Source organism: Mesoplodon bidens (assembly GCF_964165515.1).
Source record: "Mesoplodon bidens genome assembly, chromosome: 6".
Lineage (NCBI taxonomy): Eukaryota > Metazoa > Chordata > Mammalia > Artiodactyla > Ziphiidae > Mesoplodon > Mesoplodon bidens.
In genome coordinates, this window is record NC_138162.1 from 10,905,277 (window position 1) to 10,909,447 (window position 4,171).

The following is a 4,171-nucleotide window of genomic DNA, read 5'->3' on the forward strand; positions in this document are numbered from 1 at the left end:
CACTCCCTCCCTCCCCCTGCTCCCAGCTGTCTGTCCTGGAGTCTGGTGCACAGGCCCAGGGAGGAGGTTCGGCTTCCCTGGTGGGCCTCCATGTCCCTTGAGTCAGAGGTCATCCCTTCCCCCTCTCCTGGAAACAGAGGCAGAGAGAAGTTGAGCGACATCAACTCGGTGGGGAGGGGGGTGGAGAGGAGGATCTCCAGGACTCCCTCCCTGAGCCCAGGAGGGAAGCCCTCTGTTTTGTAAACTAGGGATAACAGAGTTTGCAAAATTAGGCAAGGGGCTGTTGGGCCCTAGAGGACCCTGGGAGACCAGTTAGGACCCAAGGACCTCCTCCCTAAACCTTCTATCCCGTCTGACGTCTGCAGGGGAGAATTTTGACATGTTATCTGCAAAGAATTTTGCTGCAATCATCTTTCTAACCCTCTCCCGGCAGAGGAGAAGTTTGGCACAATCAGCGTTCTAGCCCCACCCACGGTTGGCCCTCCAGGCTGGTATTTATCTGCAAAGCTGTAGTCAAGAAGTTTTTTGTTTGTTTGTTTTCATTTTATTTGTTTTTTAATTTAGATACTCCTTGAAAGGTGTGTATGTGGAGGGGCAGGGGACAGATTTGAGGTCTGAGGCTGGGGCTGGGGATTAGCACCAAGACCAGCCCATGGATTCTTCCCAAACACCCTCAAACCAAGTACCCCATGGGTGGTGCTGGGCCATTATTTCTGAGCCCTCACTCCAATCCAGAGGAGAGCTTGCCCCCCCACCCCCACCCCAGCCCACTAGAGGACCAGCAGCCTGGCCTGTGGGGGGCTCAGAGTCTCTGTGGGTGGGAATCTGGGTGATCTTGGGGAGGATGTATGGGTCTCCAGATCAGGGACATTGCTGATGAGCCGTCTTTCACTGGCCCCTCCCACTGGGTTTCTTACTGTACACCCTTGAAGCTGGGCCTCAACTCCCTGGCCTCAACTCCTGTCCTATGTCCTGAAAGACACTCTCCAGGGCCAGGCACAGGGGCGGGGCCTCAGCTGTCCTCTGTCGCAGGGCTGGGCATCCACTGTCTGTCCTGCTTTCACGTTGCAGTTGCAGCTTGCGCTGAGCTCGCCCAGCTGGAGATGACTGGGCATCCCCGCCCCCGCCTTCGACCACCCTGTCTCAGTCCTCCCCCCTGAAACGTGTACCCCTGGCCAGGCTGGCGACTCCCAGCCCCCAAATGAGAAGTGCCCTTAAGGCCCCCACAGTGCCCGCAGCCCTGGAATAAATTTTGCAGTTAGTTTCCAGCTACCTTTGCCTATCTACATTCTAGGGCCCAAGGAGAGCCTCCTAAGTGGGTTTGGGCTGTCTAGGGCGGGGCCGAGCGCCCCCGAATGGGACGAAGGCAACACCTAGGTAACTTTTGGTTCCAAACTCGGGGGAGGCAGGATGGGGTGTGAGGGCCAAGGTGGGGGATACCAGGCACTGCTGGGGGGCCTTTGCGCCCCACCTCATCCCTGGGGCCCTGCCAACCCTGGGAGGCCTGGGAGATGCTTGGGCTTTCTGGGGACTCAGCCTCACTGCCACCCTGGCGTGCATCTCAGCTGGCATCTTGGGCAGAAGGGAACAGTCATTTAGTGAGCATCTACTGTGTGCCATCCATCACTTCGCTGTCCCTGCAGTAGCCTGTGAGGCAGGGGTTATAATCCAGAAGGGGCACTTGGCAAGGGCCCTTAGTCGGCCATCTGCTGGGGCAGATTCAAACCTGGATCCACCTGACTTCAGGGCACTGGTCCTTTCCTCTCTGTCCTCCGGTGGCACACCCACAGGCCCCAGGCCTGGCTGGCCCCTCTTACTTGCTTGGTGGCAGCAGTGAACACAGCCAACTCTGAGGACTGCTTCCTCTGCTCCAGGTGCCCTTCCAGGACTTCGCCTGCCTTGTCCACTGGTCTTGTCCCATCGGCTCTTCGAAGCCGCTTTGGTAGGTGGCAGCCCCAGATTACAGATAAGGAAACTAAGGTGAAGTGTCCTGTCCAAGGTCATACACTGAGAAGGGCCAACCAGGATGCAAACTTCCATCCCCCTGACACACCTTGACCAACCTGACTAGTTTATCTCCAGAGCCACTCCTGCTCCCCTGTTCAAATTAGAAAAAGGCATCCCTTCTAGAGCGAGGCAGCCCCAGGCACACAGCTTGGCAGTGGCTTAGGCAAAGGGAAAAAGCCTCCCTTTCCCTGGCAGCTCCAGAAGCAGACACCCTGGTTCCTGCCCCTGGGGACTGTTCAGTCTTGTAGGAGGAGATTACCTTAATCAGATTGTTATCTGATGTGATTCATCATGTAACTGCACAAGATAAGGAAGTGATTGATTCTGCTCCTGGGGGGACATAGCCAATGTGTCATCCAAACTGGGTTTTGAAGGACGTCCAGGGGTTCACCAACTAGATAAGAGCCGGGGTCAGTCCAGGCAGAGGAAGCAGTGTGAGCAGAGGGATGGAGGGCTGTCAACCAGCAGTGTTTGGGGACCTAAGAGGAGTTATTTTGGCTGAAGAGTGAAGACAGTGTGTTGAGGGACAGGAAGAGTATGGAGCAGGGGGTGGGGAGACTGGAAAGGACTCCTTGGTCCCCAACGCTGACCGCCCGCCCCCGCCCCACCCCGCCCATATGATTAGTCTGGGAGGAGGCAGGGGCCCTCTGGTGGTGAGGGGAAGGAGTCAGAGGACACTGCAGGTGCAGAGAGCAGGGGCCGCCAAGTGCCCAGCCCAGTTCAGTGGCACCTTCCTGCTGCTCCTCCAGGCCCCGGCCCCTCCACTCCTGCCCCACAGTAGCGGGCAGTGGGCTTTACCTAACCTGCCGGGGCTGAGCACCCCGGTGGGTGAACCTCAGCAGTGGTGCCCAGCCTGCCCCTCCTCCCCGGGGGTACGAGCAGGCAGGAACTACGCTCCTCCCCACGGAGGCCTGCTGTCTTTTCTCGCTGCTTGGGGCCTTCAAGGCCTTAAACTCGCCTCCACTGTGCGCACAGTCCCCTGCACACCCTCTGGCAACAGCTGACTTTTCCCGAGTGCCTGGGTGTGCCGGGCACTCGGACTAATACACAGGACAGCCTCATGTCACCTGTGGAGTGGGCCAGATGTCCCCCATTCTGCAGACGATGGACTGGGCTTCCAGAAGTTCAACAGCAGCCCCCATGCCCAGAATGAAATACCCAGACCCCTGTGCTGTGTGGTGGGTTAACTACACCCCACATAGATTTTGTCCCAGGCTCAGTGCAGGTGGGGCCCAGGGTGAAAGTGACCCTGAGGCCGTAGAGGGATCTGGGAGCAGCTTGTACCTTGATGGGTCTCTGGGCTTCTTCTCATGCAGCCCGGCCCCACCTCCACTCACCTGCATCCGGAGTGGCTACCTCTCCTCCCCCCCCAGGGAGGCTGCTCTGACAGTGTCTTCTGGCAGCACTGGTGCCAGGTTAGCAGGACGGTGTTAACAGCCTCTGCACCCTAAGTCCCAGGCCCTGGGCCTCTCCCTCGCCTGGCCCGTACCTTGGGGCCCATCCTGGTGCCAAGCCCTAACACATCACTACTGCTGCTCACCTTAGCTCTGCAACCGGCTCTACCCAAGAGGAGACCGGGACTCAGAGAAGAATCTTGCTCGAGGCCACAGAATCAGTGGTGTCAGGACCTGGTCCCGTAGCCAGATTCTGAGTTGGGGTCCTCTCGCAGCATGACACGTCAGACCTGAAGCCGTTCCACCTGCCCTGGTGCCTCCTCCGAGCAGTCTGCCTGGATGGCTCCCACTCACAGCGACTGCCACCCCCTGACCTCTATGTTACCCAGCCGGGGAGACCCAGGTATGAGTCGTGGAGAGCTTCTCTGAGCCTCAGTTTTCTTTTCTGTACAAGAGAGGTGATGGTGGTCTCAGGGCTGAGGTAAGGACCTGCAGCTCTAAGGCAGTACAAGGCTTAGCACCAGCCAGGTACACAGTAGGTGCTAGTAAGTGTTGGCCGCACCGGCCCTGATGGTGAAGCTGGGTCTGTCTTGAGTCCCAAAGCCAAAGTGGCAGCTTCACTTGTCCCTCCCTCCTCCCAGGGAGACTGGCATCCTGTCCCCCTCCGCAGGCCAGGGTGACCCCCAGAGAAGGAAAGGTCACTACAGTACCATTTATTACCAGAGACATCACGGGGCTGTCAGAACTTCAGGGCAGGAGGGGAGGGACAG